This window comes from Danio rerio, chromosome 12, assembly GCF_052040795.2.
Source record: "Danio rerio strain M-AB ecotype USA chromosome 12, GRCz13ab, whole genome shotgun sequence".
NCBI classification, from domain to species: Eukaryota; Metazoa; Chordata; class Actinopteri; order Cypriniformes; family Danionidae; genus Danio; species Danio rerio.
In genome coordinates this window covers 9731463-9746530 of record NC_141032.1, presented here as the reverse complement: position 1 = coordinate 9746530, position 15068 = coordinate 9731463, and the positions used below count along the sequence as shown (strand labels likewise).

Below are 15068 nucleotides of genomic sequence, written 5' to 3'. Positions count from 1 at the left end.
AATGAAATGACTCATCAATGAAGCAGAAAAGATGAATGTTATACAGCACTGAAAATGCTGCAGTCATGGTCCAGTGTCAGAGTCATCTGAATTTCTAATGTGGTTTCTCTGCAGCACAAAATTGCTTATATATGACATTTTGGATTCACAATCAGTGCACTAGAAAGGTAAAGATGACTCACTGATGGGGCACATTTTATTTTCTCAGGCTGCAACTGAAGCATTGTTTAGATAAAATGATAGGGTTTTAGTTCTTTTGAGACAGAGGACAAAACTCTAGGTTTAATCTTGTGCAATTGAGGTGTATTGCAGCCATTTAAGCAGTTAGTCTGTTAGCTTCTTGCTGAAAAACAGGCATACTGTATACTATCATGAAATGAAGTAGCATACTGTTAAAAACAGATCTTATTCAAATAATATAATCCAAAATTTAATCATTTAATTAAAAAGTTCATGCTACAATAAGTTTAATTGTGAATTTTAATGTTTTCAAACACATTATTGCATGTTAAATATAAATGAATAACAAAACATTGTATTGTGATGTTTTGTCATTTAAATTGATCATATTTAAGTGTTTCGACTTCAATAGTGTCTTCATCAGTAATTTCTAAATTATTGTCTTTAACTACTTTAGTTAGTAGTTTGTTTATTTACGACTTAAGCTACAATATTAGAAAAATTACATTAGACCAGGGCCGGAGTGGGACTCTTTTTCAGCCCTGGAGTTTCAAGCCTCAGACCTGCCCACCTCAGTTCACTGACTATATTAAAATAAGGTTATTTCCAATTCAGTTTCTAATTACACTATCACGTCTTTTTTTTTTTTTTTTTTGGAGAAAACAGCTCTTTTAGAACTTCAAATGTTTAACAACCCTTACAGTATTATGTCTTAACAATAAAAATGAAAAAAAAAAAAAAATTGTTACTCAGACAAGGACCGAACCCAGGATGGCTGCATCATAATCTAAACATACTAACCACTGTACCACAACAGCTGTACGGTACATGGTGACTTATCTAGTTATATCATCATTAACCTGCAGGCTGCATCCTGCTCACGAAGCTACGAGAAAATAGATAAAAAGAGCAGAGCTGCGGTAAAATAATGAATAAGAAGGCTGTGGTCAAGTAAATAAATAATTTTTTTTTAAAAAGTGTGACTGCTGAGAGCAACAGATTCTGGAACTAGGGACACCGGCCCTCGCAGCAAAAAAACGGTCCGGCCCACCGGGAAATCTCCCGGTCCTCCCGATTAGCCAATCCGGGCCTGCATTAGACATATATTAAAAATACAGTGTAGAACAGGGGTGGCCAACCCTGTTCCTGGAGAGCCACCTTCCTGCAGATTTCAGTTGCAACCGATATTAAACACACCTGAACCAATTAATTAGGACCTGAACACCACGTGATAATTACAGGCAGGTGTGTTTGATATGGGTTGCAACTGAAATCTGCAGGAAGGTGGCTCTCCAGGAACAGGGTTGGCCACCCCTGGCGTAGAATGTGATATATAATAATGCCAAATTATATGTGTTTACTTGTTGTTTAAATGTTTATTATTCAGAATTATACAGATTTATCAAACATATTTCTAGTGATGCATTTTGAATAGTCAACGTAGCACATAGGCTACCATAGATATGTACATTAGATGTCGCCTACCCTGTTGTTGTCTATTGTAAGAAATGCATCAGTAGAGTCGTTTTCATACAGGCTAGCGCTCCATTGAAATGAATGTGAGACCAAGGTGCAGTGGAGGACTGTGGCCATCCAGAGCCAGAGAACTAAACAAATATGCACACTGGAGTTTTCCCGGTGGTCAATATGCAAATACTTTTTTAAATTACAAAAATTATTTTCCATCACTTTTCTATATTGATGGATAAGTGACTGCATGGGTATTCCTGACAAAGAACGAGTGTTTGTGTGCATGGAAATGTACTGGTTTCCAGCCATTTCCAGCCTGGTCATAGCTGGTCAGGCTGGAAAATGACCAGATAGCTGGTTTTGCTGGGCACCCAGCCTGGCTAGGCTGATCAAGCTGGTTTAGGCTGGTCATCTCCCAGCCTGACCAGCCAAGAACAGGCTGGAAATGGCTGGAAAGCAGCCTGGAAATGGCCGAAACCCCTCTAAAACCAGGCTGGTAGACCAGCTAAAACCAGCCAACCAGCCTACGCTGGTTTAGGCTGTTTTTTTCAGTAGGAAAGGTAGGTCAAACTTATGTGGCCCACATATAATGTATATTTATATAGTGTATATTCTGTGATTGTATATTCTATATTCTGTGAAACCCAGGCCATGTTATGCCCACATGCTGTATGCCAGTGCCAGACGAATGTCTGCGGTGCCAGCTTTATGTCAAATCTGGGCCAAAATTCTTAGCTACCTGGGTATTGATGTTCCGTAACATCTAGTTTTTATGAGGTAGTTAGCCCACCACTCAACCCCCAACCTGGATGACCAGGACATTCACACATACACTATAGACAATTTAACTTAACCAATTCATCAGTAACATATGTGTTTGGACTGTGGGGGAACATGCAAACTCCACACAGAACTGCCAACTGGCCTAGCCATGGCTCGAACCAGTAACCTGTGAGGCGAAGGTGCTAACCACTGCGCTACCGTGTTGCCGACTTCAGTAGTATCTTCATCAGAAATTTTTAAATTATTATCTTCAAAATATGGCTGCCAAATTTACGGATAAACATTCTTTAACTACTTATTTACTACTTAAGCTAAAATGTACAGTTTAGAATGTGTTAAATTATGCTATATTACATGTGTTTATTGATTTCAAATATATCAACTTGCCAGTATAGTGATACATCTTGAAAATTTAATGAACATGTAGCACATAAACCATGGTCACTCATGCTATTAATTGGATACACATTCTATATGTTAGGACACGAATTCAGCAACATACCAGTTGCTGAAATGTGCTAGCATAGTGTTAAAATATATCAGTGACGTGAAATTCAAGCTAGCAACAAATATTACATGTTAGGAACATACTAGTAACTTGATAATTCATGCTAGCAATGTGATAACATAAGATATATGCTAGCTAAATCAAAATTTAAACTTGTTTAATACTAACAAGCATCTTAGCAACGTTCTAGAAATGTGCAAACCATACTGAAAACATGTTAGGCTAGCATAATAATTTAATAGCAAGCTAAAATATGTTAGCCATATTTAAATTAAATGATTAAATTGATGAAAAATGATTAAAATGATTTAATTGATAAAATCAATTAAAATGATTTCATCAATTCACGAATCAGGACATCTGATTCGATCTTTGATAGCAACATTAGCCTAATTCATGCTATCGTTAAAACATGCTAACAACATAATAAACTTGCCTAAACATAATCAAACCTGCTGAAAACGTAAAATGTTAAACCTTTAAATTGTATAAACTATTATAAACGTCAAGGTTTGTCTTCAAATTTAACAGATTTAACACACTTTTAAAATACACTTAATTAAAAATATTAAGCTATCATATCTGCTTATATTTTTAAGCCTACCACAACTGTTGTGTAGACTCATTAAGCTGGAAAAAAGAGAAGGAAAATAATACTTAAATTCACAGGCTGTGAAAAGAAATTGTAATACATGAAATATAGACCTATTATCTTGTACAGTTCTTTGTGTGACCTTGTGTTGTGTGTGATTCTGTGAGAGGCACTGAAAGCATGGCTTTGCTTTCTCTGGTTTATGGACTAAATCCTCAAGACTGCAGCTCTGAAAGTCTTTGCCCATCTGTGGAGAATGTGATGTCCTTTTAATCCCGCTGTCAGGCACACGAGGTCTAGGCCAGGCAGAGAAAAGACTCCCAAAACTCCTGTCTTCACATCGCACCACATGACAAGCAAATCAGGAACTATCCTCCAATATATCATTTCACTGGATTTGTGTGTGTGTGTGTGTGTGTGTGTGTGTGTGTGTGTGTGTGTGTGTGTGTGTGTGTGTGTGTGTGTGTGTGTGTGTGTGTGTGTGTGTGTGTGTGTGTGTGTGTGTGTGTGTGTGTGTGCGTGCGTGTGCAGATGATGAGCTAAGCAAGCCAGCAATGACCATTATCCAGTGACCACTGCATTAGTAGATGCTTACAAGTAATTCCCTGTCACCACACTTCAGCATTGGCACATTCTTAATTTTAGGTCCCCATTGCCTTAATATCAAGATTATTTAACATATGCTCCATCCCAATCCACATACTATCTGTCCTAAATAGTAATTGAAAATAAAATTAGTAAGTCCCAAATCGTAGTATGTTGAAAAGAGTATGCCAAAGGTTCCTGAATGGTTTACTATTTCCAGTAAACATTTTAAGTGTAGATTCGTCCATACTCTAACCACTGATATTGGCCACAACGGTTGAAGCATTTAAATAAACTACAAACATGGTGGTCACGCAAGACCATCTGTCAAAGAAAGAGAGGCTTTGGTAAAGATGTTTGTATGACTCTTAATTTATATCTAACCCACTGGAAAATATTGAAATCACATTTTCCTGTGTTATATTTCATCTTCAACAACGATGTGAACTTATATAAAGATGTGTTTGGACATTAACTTACACATAACAAGAACAAAGCCTGTATACTCTTCTGTTACACACTTAAAAGTATATATTTTTCCTTTAAAAACGTACATACTTTTAGGGCATAGTATAAATATGCGAATTTGGATGTAGCAAATGTATTTTCATCTGTATTTTGTTGTTTATCTGAGAGAAATTTCTTAAACAAGAAAAATGTAGGTCGTTTTTTTCCATTGGGAACTGATTGAATATTTTAAAAGAGAAAATAAACCAATACAGCAAAATTATTAGTGTTATTCAACTCCAACAGAGTCCAAATCAACACCGAATGAGTGAATGTATTGTCTCAATAATTTCAGAGCTGAAGAAACACTTTTAAGAACTCTGGGCTATTTATACTGCATAGTGGGTAGCACAATAGCCTCACAGCAAGAAGGTCCCTGGTTTGAGCCCCGGCTGGGTCAGTTGGCATTTCTGTGTGGAGTGTGTATGTTCTCCCCGTGTTCGTGTTGGTTTTCTCCGGGTGCTCCTGTTTCCCCCACAAGTCCAAAGACGTGCGGTGTAGGTGAATTGAATAAGCTAAATTGTTCGTAGTGTGGGCGAAGCAGTGGAGCAGTGGTTAGTTCTGTCTCCTTACAGCAAGAAGGTCGCTGGGTTGCTGGTTCGAGCCTCGGCTCAGTTGGTATTTTGTGTGGAGTTTGCATGTTCTCCCTGTGTTCGCGTGGGTTTCCTCTGGTCGCTCCAGTTTTCCCCCACAGTCCAAAGACATGCGGTACAGGTGAATTGGGTAAGCTAAATTGTCCGTATATGTGTGTGTGTGTGTGTGTGTGAATGTGTGTGTGGGTGTTTCCCAGAGATGGGTTTCGTCTGGAAGGGCATCCGCTGCGTTAAAAACTTGCTTGATAAGTTGGCGGTTCATTCCGCTGTGGCGACCCCGGATTAATAAAGGGACTAAACCGACAAGAAAATGAATGAATGAATGAATGAATGAATAAATGAATGAATGAATGAATGTTCGTAGTGTATATGTGTGAACGAGAGAGTGTATGGATGTTTCCAAGTGATGGGTTACAGCTGGAAGGGTTGGTGGAGAGGAGATGAAGAAGCCAATTATGATATGAGTATAGTTGGAAGGCCATGATGGAAAGAGGTCAGTGGGCCAGTTTTGGCCAGGATGCTGAAAACCCTAATAAGTTGACTGAACTAAATTAATTAAGTAAACTCGTTGCCTTAATTTAACTGAGTAATGGAGTCTCCCAAAACTTGCATAATTAAGTTTATTTAACTTGCAATTTTGTAAACTATACTTAAATAGTATTTTAGTAGATTATACTTAAATTGTTCAGGTCACCAAACTTAGTACAAACTTAATACTAAGTTTGGTGAACTGAACAATTTAAGCATGGTCTACAAAACCGGCTAGTTAAATAAAATTAAAATATGAAAGTTTTGGGAGACTTCATTTCTCAATTAAATTAAGGCAACATGTTTACTCAATTGATTTAGTTTAGTGAACTTATTAGGGTTTTCAGTGCACTTTTTTTTTTTTTTTGTTATCCATGGATTAATGGAAATAAAAATGCTGTTCCAATGGAACTACAGGGCACTAGAGGGCGATGGTCAGAAAGCTGGAATGTATAATAGGTGAGTGGGTGAATCAAGAAGAGATTCAGTTGTGTCAGAGAGAACTCATGGTTCCTTGGAGCTACTTCAAGCTGTTTGTATTGTGAAGTCCTAGTTGGAAAAACCTTGCGTTTTAAGCTCAGCCCAAGGACTTTCTTATTGTCCAGATAACTGAATGTTTGAAAAATGTATTGGTAGGCTGTCTGAATAAGATTTGACGTTGTGGATACCATTATTATGAAGTTTCATTCCTCAATTATCTGCAAGTCGTTAAATCAAAGCAAAAGTAGATCAACATATTTCAACGCACTCAATGTTTGTTTGTTTTTTGCTCAGAATCAGTGACCAGTTTTTTTCTATGCATATAAATATTTTATTTCTTAGATGGAAAATATGTTGAATTAAAGAATAATGGTCACACTTTACAATAAGGTTCCTTAGTTAATGTTAATTAATGCATTTACTAACATGAACAAACAATGAACAATGCATTTACTACTGTATTTGTTCATGTTAGTTAACGTTAGTTAATGAAAATACAGTAGTTCACTGTTAGTTCATGTTAACTCATGGTGCATTAACTAATGTTAACAAGCATGGACTTGGTTGTTAATAAAGCATTAGTAAATGTTCAATTATGATTAATAAATGCTGTACATGTGTTGCTCATGATTAGTTCATGTTAGTAAATGCATTAACTAATGAACCTTATTGTAAAGTGTTACCAGAATAATGTACCCAAAATAAAGTTAAGAAACCTCCAATATCTTTGAAACTTTAAAACAAAGCAAAAAAGTGTCTTAGCTGTTGGATGATGCTCTTTTCCTTATGTTAAACATAAAAAAAAAAAAAATTATTCTGAGATATTATAATAGTAAACGTTATACGTTATATCATTGTACAGCAACAGTGATCAAGTCTAAATGCTCACTATAAAAACACTAATAAATCAATATTCCTCTTTATTTATATGTATATAGTAGTGCTTGTTGTAAATGCATCTTGCTATTTTGCATTAAAAAAAAAATAAAAAAATAATATATATATATATATATATATTGTCCTTAAAATCTTTAATCATAAACCATTATCTTTTCTCCCACCAGAAGTTACGTTTCTCTTCTGGTCACATGCAATGCCTTTAGGGCGGGGCTATCAGTCATTTAGGGCGGAGCTATTAGTCATTTAGGGCGGAGTCATCAGTCATTTTGGGTCTTTTCTGTTTTTTTTTCCATTCATCAATCTTCCTCCATTTTGTTAGCGACACTCATCTTCCAATGATCCAATTGGTTGCCACAGGAAAAATGGATTTTAAATGGATGTATGTTATGATACGGAAAAAAGAACAATCTTAAATATGCAGGAGACAATCTATAAAAGTGCTAACTACATAATAGCACTCCTGCTGTCCAAAGCTGAGCCTCCCAAAGTCATGAACGCACACACCGAATAGTTGACCATAAACATCCTTATAACGATCGTGTCATTCACCAGTGAGAAAACTTTATTGCACTTTATAATACTGCGATTCCAAACTTAAGCTAAACTTGTCATATAGCAAGCAAAACTTGTCCTGATGTGCAATATTTCATGCATTCAAGGATTTCCACGGTGACAGTGTGGTTGGCTGTGCTGACATCTATACGGAGACAAGCACTTTGTCCAATGTCAGCTTAGTTGTTGACAGGATGGCGGGGTAGAGGAAAAACAGAAAAAGAAGTGCCAAATACAGAAATAGCCTGTCATCCACATTGCTTTTTATATTACATTTACTTTAACAATAAAATGGTCAACACTTTTTTTTTTTTTTATTAAAGAGCCATTCAACTTTTAGGTCTGTTTAACTGACTATATTTTGATTAAATTACATTATCGATGCTGTAAAAGATACCTGTTATGAAAGTGCAAATGGTCACATAAACCTATCGCTGGAAGTTTTTCAGTGGCTGAAAAACACTTCTGTGCATATAACCCATTTGTATAAGAAACAAATCTACATTTGTTGACAGACAATTTGGGCTACCTATCAGCATTTTTTGGCATGACACTAGCTACATTTCCATCCACCTATTATTATGTGCATTTTAGGTATGCGCATAAAAAACGATTGATGGAAACTACAAGATGCGCACACATTTTGAAAGTGTGCATAAAAACACATGCGCATAATCGAGTAGGATAGGCTTTTTTTTATATATAAGAAAAGATGTGCATAAAATACGATGGAAACACTTTTACCAAACAAATTCCAGTACGTGCTTTAAACAAGGTCATGTGATTTTGTTATAAATAGGCCCTCACGGAATCTGTGTGCGCAATTTACGCAGATTTTTAGCCCATCATTAAGTCTATTTATTTACTTTTGTAAATGTGTGTTAATTTCACTATTATTGTGACATAATAATAATATAAAAATGTTCATATGATTTATTTACAATACAGTTTGTAAAGTATTATGTTCTGTCTTTTAATTGATATGTTGTCTGAGAGACTTGCTTTATTTACTTTATTAAGTGGATCTAATTGGATTTGCATAGTAAACATTAAATACAAGTTAAAAATGTTTAATTTGTTTATTTCATATGTTAAGGTTTGTTACAATACTCCATACGAAGCTTTCAAACATCACCATGTGTTCATTACGTGTAGGCATACTGTCATCTGAGAGTGCAAGTCATTTATTAAATAAAGAAAAAATTGACGCAGATTTCTCCTACTGCAACAAATCCCGTTTTTACTGTTTATATTTGGCACCAGTTAATCATGAAGTGACGATTTTGTTCTCTTTGACTCGTTGGATGGAAACACTGCTTTATTCGCATGTCTTTTATGCGATATTCCAGTTTAGTGCAGAAATGTAATTCACATCTTTGCATGAAAACTTTGTGAACAAACATTTTTCTTAGTAATATGCATTACTCCGAATTTAAAAATACATTTAGATCATTTACATTAGTCATTACTATTGGAATGAAAAGAGACTTTCAACCAGCACAACAAAAATGTTAATTAAGACCATTACCTACTGCACCTTTAACTTCTCTTTCCAGGGAGGACTTAGCTCAAGCTTTTATCAGCAGCAGGGTGGATTACTTTAATGGACTCCTCACTGGCTGTCAGGCAGTTACAGCTCATCCAGAATGCTGCTGCCAGGATTCTGACCAGAACTAGAAAATCAGAGCACATCATACTTGTCCTCAGGTCTTTACAATGGCTCCTAGTTACATTCAGAATAGATTTTAAACTATTACTACTTGTCTATAAATCACTAAATGGCCTTAAGGACCTCATTATATTACAGATGTGCTCAGTAAAAACAAACTTAACAGATCCCTCAGATCATTAGCATCAAGTAAATGATAAATTCCAAGTGTTCAGTCAAAGCAGGGTGAATCCGCCTTTAGCTACTCGCCGCCCGTTGCTGGAATCAGCTTCCAGAAATGATCAGATGTGCCCCAACATTAGGCACGTTCAAATCAATGCTGAAAGCTCATCAGTTTAGCTGTGCCTTTACTGAATGAGCACTCATTCGTCTGAAAGATCACACTATTACGTCTTTCTTTTCTTTTTCGCTCCTTTAAAACCAGTTTAACACATTTTATTCTGTTTTTAATATTTTTTTCTTTGTTGTTTTTATTTTCTTGTTTCTTTTATTCCTGTTTATGTAAAGCGCTTTGAATTACCGTAGTGTATGAAATGTGATATATAAATAAACTTGCCTTTCATGCCAAGTTTAAATAATATTATTTAAATGGATACTTTTTTTACCTCCTCAAGCTTAATAATATAAGCTATAAAAGCCTTATGCTTTTTCTGAAGGTTCAATAAACTACACACATACACACACACACACACACACACACACACGCACACGTTTGTTTTTGTGAAAAGTGGGGACAATACATAGGTTTCCATTCATTTTATACTGTCCAAACCGTATATTATATTGCCCTCACCCCACCCCTAAACCCAACTATCACAGGAGACAGTGTACAGCTTTACTCTCTGATTAAACTCATTCTGTAGGATTTTTTTGAGAAATGAGGACGTCACCAATGTCTACCCATGTCATTATACAGATTTGTGTCCTGATATGTCACAAAAACACATACAAACGTACACACACACACACACACACACACACACTAAACTAAAACTAAACACCCACACACACACACACACACTAAACTAAAACTAAACACCCACACACACAAAGTTTCGGTGTGCCTGACTTTCTAGTGTTAATCTATTTTACCTTTAGGTAGTTTAATAATATTTGTTCGGCATCTAATTTTATATCTGGTTGTCAGTTGATGTCTGGTGTAAAATCTGGCTCCCAAAGCAATACACGTCAAGAAACACAGATCTAAAGTGCCAACATGCTGGCTGTGAAAAAATACACACCGCTTTTGTGTGCAGCGTGAAACAGTCATGAGAACAAACACGGCCTGGGTGACAGTTCTGTAGCTGTGCCACAAGAAATGATCAATACAACGAAGAAAAGTGGGAGAAAAGTAATAATATGAAAGAGCTACACAAGCTGCTGCAAAGCCAAAGCTCACATTGCATTCTGAAAGGATCATTTCCATCTGCTCTGATATTATGAATGAAAATGTATGTTTGAAATTAGAAACTATAGTTAAAGTATAAATTATTCGCCCTCCTGGAAATTTTATTTGTATTTATTAAAAACATTTTCCAAATAACAGAGCAAGGATTTTTTCAAAGTATGTCCTTTAGAATATTTTTCTTATTTGTCTTATTTGTTTTATTTTAGCTAGAGTAAAAGCAGTTAAAAACTTATGGTCAATATTATTAGCCCCCTCTATGAGAAAAATAAACTGATAATGTTTTAATATATATGTGTGTGTGTGTGTGTGTGTGTGTGTGTGTGTGTGTGTGTGTGTGTGTGTGTGTGTGTGTGTGTGTGTGTGTGTGTATATATATATATTGCTATATACTATAAACTAGCAGTAATCCACTGTATTGTATAGACGTGCATACTCATTTGAGTTCTTAATGAGCCAAATAGGCTTAACACACCTGTTTACTGTAGTAAAAGCCTCTATATTTGTTGAAGTACAGTTTTTGTTTCCATGTATTTAATAAATAAAACTGCCACTTTTCTATTTAAATGGCATACATATAAAATATATAAATGTAACTAATTCACATATTTCACGAACTGAATCAAAATATTAAAATAGGAAATATTTTTAATACAAGACAACACATGATGTTTCTATCTCTGTCAGTGACTTTGACAGTTGAAATGAGTACATGGTTCTGTCACTGTGTTTCATCCTTTCTGTGCATGACTGCAGTATAGATAATGCCACATGCACTGTAATGTGTTTTATAATGGTAGTTTATTTTAAAATAAAAATAGTAAAATGTTCGTTAAGAGTTATATTTACACTGGAGGAAACAGCTGTGATTATGAGGTAAGCAATGAGGATTAAGACAGATAAAAGAAATCAGTTATTAGAATAAAAACTATTATGTATAGAAATATGTTGAAAAAAAATCTTCTTTTTATTAAACAGTAATTGCAGAAAAATATACAGGGGGCTAATAATTCAGGAGGGCGAATAATTCTGACTTAAAATTTACGTTTGCTGCTTTAAAAAAAAAGGGGCCATTTGTCTTTTGCAGCCTGTTAAACGGTTGTGTCTTATTGCAGAAGTTAGTGTGAGTTAAGATGACACATTTAATGAGTCAGTGAATCAAACAAGCAGCCATTGTGAACACCAGCTGCAATCATGCTAATCATTGCAATTTAGAGTACTGAAAAAACTCTTAAGCTTCTGCCAAAAAGAGACAATTGATAAAAAAAAACATTTTATTTAAATCTATTGACAGCTGCTAAGAATTCAAAGCTGCAGCATTGTAACACTTCTATTGTAACAATAAAATCTGCATAAAGGTTACTGACGGGGGTCTCAGCAATTAGATCTGCAGACATTTGTACACTGTAAAAAATGTTACTTAGATCTAACTTATAAAAAGTGAGGCAAGTGGTTGCATCGGACGTTTTAGGTTGATTCAACTTCCAGCCTTTTTTAAGTATTTTAAACACTAAAACATTGCTTAAAACAAATGCAATAAAATTAAGTTGAGCCAACTAATATTTCTAAAATTACTCAAATCAGATAAACTTACTTTTTTTGTTAAACTTAACTTACTTATACATTGCTATATGTTGACTGTACTCATTTTAATTAAGTATTATGAACTTAATGATCTAAATAAAATTAACCATGCATATGTCATTTAAAACTAATTTAATTGACTTCTGGCTGTAACCTCAGAAAATAAATCTTCGTTTCTATATTGTAAGCACAATATACACTAGTAAAAACAGATAAACAGACTTTCCTGTCAATAACAATTAAATAAGAATGGGAAGATGGATTAAAGACCATAACATGTATTCAATATCAATCGATGTTCCTTTTAATAGTGACTACAAAATAGGCCATTAATGTGGCTACACATACACAATACATAAATAAAAACATTAATAATACCAGATCCTATTGAGAAATCATCCAAGGCAACTCAGTGAGGAGATTTGCATATTTTGATAAAGATTTAGGATGCATAATGTCCAGTCCCACAAAGAGTCTCTAATATATCTCAAATGTATACAGTTTTGATGGATACTTGAAGTCGAGGACATCGGTAAGTCCAAACAGGAGCCATCATGCATTTGACAGGTTTGGCAAACCTCTGACAGTCCTATGATAATCCAAACTGTGTTGGGCTGATGGCAAATTTTTCCCGTGGGCAGCCGCATGCACCTCTGATTCCTCACAACTCTATTGGTAGAGACAAAAAGAAACAGGAGTTCAGGTGGTTGCTACCAAACAACATTAAATAGCTAAATACTGAATAGGAAATAACTACAAGTGAAGTTACAAAAGTCCAGTGAGAATGATGCATGGATGAAACACCTTAGTTTATCAGTTAAAAATTACCTAAGTTAAAATTACCTAACTTCTATTTAAAAAATAAAAAAAGGTTATAGAGGTTGTGTAATTACATTATTCCAGGTGTTTTTAGTTATCAAATTTTAAAGAAAACTGTGATTTTACTCAGTGTAACAGTGCATGTCATTGTGTTTTCCTGTCAATCAAAGAATTGTTAAAATTTAGGTATTACATTTTTTGTTTATTTTGGCAACTTATAAAGCATAAGAATGTGTATTTAATTTAGATATTAAAACTGTTTGAAAATGGCTATATGAAAATTATAGAATACAAATTCTATAATTTAAATGTCATCTTCATTTTGCACCAAACTTTGCACGTCATAATACAAATTTTATTAAATAAATAAATAAATACATTGCCATTTTACACATTACATTAAGGTTTACATTAAATTTTTGCTAAAGCTACATTTAATTGACTTTTTCTTCAAATTTAATGTCACTGGCAAATGACAGTTCAGTGATTCAGTGTTATCAGTTAGCTTTATTGAAAGACTGACAGATAATAAGAAACTGCATTAGGATATTTTTATACTGTTTTTACTGTTGCACACATAAAAAAATCTTCAGATATCAAATGTAAGTTAATTCTATGGAGCCCACTATTGTTTGCAATTTTACCAATGTTTTACTTGCCTGCAAATAATTATAGCTGTAGTTGTATCTAATGTTTTTCTTACCTGGATGTGAAGTTTGAAGATCCACAGGTAACAAAATCACTTTGGTATCTAAAGACCAAGAACATGCATTTTAGAATGAGGTGCATACAATTTAAATGGTTCTGTAAACATCAGTAGTAAATGTAATTTAAGTTAAAATAAATTGTAAATCTGTAATTTATTCACTATGCAGCATTAAAAAACTTATGGACTAAATCTCTAAAACACAAACTTTAAGTTATACTTTCTCTTACGTTAAACACACACTACTTAACTGTTGCATACGTTTCTGCATTTAATATCCATCCTTAATGTGCTGCTATAACTTAGGTGAGCTAACTTTAGCTAAGTTAGCGCTAGCAAACTGAACCCCCACACCCCGACCGCCCACCAGTGACCTTGTTAATCGGTTCTGCAACGTTAGTTATACCTACTAAGTGTTTTAAAACTACTTTCACTATTTTTTCTCAATAATATCACTTTTAATCGTTAGCATAAACTAGCGTTGGTTAGCGTTAGCCAACTTAGCTTTCCATGTGAGAGCAGTCTAACTGTTAACATACCTGAGGCTACAGTACAATTTACAAAGCTAAAACCTCACCTGCCTAGCGAAGACAGCAGTTTTGCATGACTTTACAATTATCATTCGGCTAAATTTGCAACTTACCGTGTTAATCAGATCCGCTGCTGGGAGCAGTTAATGTCGACCATTGCAGAAGCTGCGTCTGCCTGCTAAATCCCGGGCAATGAAAAAGGAGTCACGCCAAACTATTAAAATCACGTTTTATGAACACCTGCCCACATCGACAGCTGCTCTAATAAATTGTCTGTGTCAACTCACTTTTATAACATTTATTCTACACAATAACCACGTAAAAAAATCTACTCAAATAAATTGCATTAGTTTTATTCAAAATATACAGTTATATAAAAACTGATATATTTTAAGTAAAGAGGAAGCAAATTTTATTTTTTTGGTATAAAACAAATAAAATTAACTAGATTGCAATTATTTAAAGTAGATAGAACCAACTTTGTGAGTGTAGCACTTTTTACAGTGTACATTCATCCTCCCTTTTTTGGAAAATAATCAATATGCCATACCAGATTATTCACGTTTATTTTTTCCATGACATTTAATTTATAGCGGAACTACCTGTTTTGTTGTTGTTTGTCTTCTTGCTTCTTGATTTACTGTTGATCTTCTGGCACACTGTGGGGCTTTTCACAT

At 34.6% G+C, this 15068-nt stretch overlaps 1 long non-coding RNA gene across 1 annotated transcript; it reads right to left on the bottom strand.

Moving 5' to 3' along the window:
• Positions 1 to 12617: 12617 nt before the first annotated feature.
• Positions 12618 to 14578, bottom strand: LOC147841276 (uncharacterized). Its single transcript, XR_015503877.1, has 3 exons — positions 14505 to 14578; positions 13859 to 13906; positions 12618 to 13005 (listed from the first exon to the last, which is right to left on the bottom strand). It is a non-coding gene; the product is annotated as an uncharacterized LOC147841276 (long non-coding RNA).
• Positions 14579 to 15068: the final 490 nt, after the last annotated feature.